The following is a 342-nucleotide window of genomic DNA, read 5'->3' as shown; positions in this document are numbered from 1 at the left end:
GGACGCAAATCTGCACATTTTCTCAACAGGAGGGAGAATCCTTGTATAGGTATTTGGAAAGGTTCAATGATATATTAGACCAATGTCCTCATCATGGTTTAGAAAAGGTTAGGTTAGTTCAAATCCTTTATGAGGGTTTATATTATCCCACTACAACAACAACAGAATATATGTGTACAGGTGGGTTTGAAAACCAAACAGTTGATGATGCGATGACATATTTGCATGAAATCGCCGAAAAGACCCAACAATGGGAAAGTAATAGGGGACCCCAGAAGACAATTCTTCTAGGCAGAGGAAACATTAATAGGGTAGAAGGAAACTTTGAATCAGATGCCAAAA

The 342-nt window shown here is 38.3% G+C and overlaps 1 pseudogene; it reads right to left on the bottom strand.

Annotated features, from left to right (window-relative positions):
- On the bottom strand, nt 1–100 carry LOC113341436 (annotated as a pseudogene).
- Nucleotides 101–342: the final 242 nt, after the last annotated feature.

This window comes from Papaver somniferum, chromosome 1 (genome assembly GCF_003573695.1).
Source record: "Papaver somniferum cultivar HN1 chromosome 1, ASM357369v1, whole genome shotgun sequence".
NCBI classification, from domain to species: Eukaryota; Viridiplantae; Streptophyta; class Magnoliopsida; order Ranunculales; family Papaveraceae; genus Papaver; species Papaver somniferum.
The sequence above is the reverse complement of the archived record's forward strand: the minus strand, read 5'-3'. Positions and strand labels throughout refer to the sequence as shown.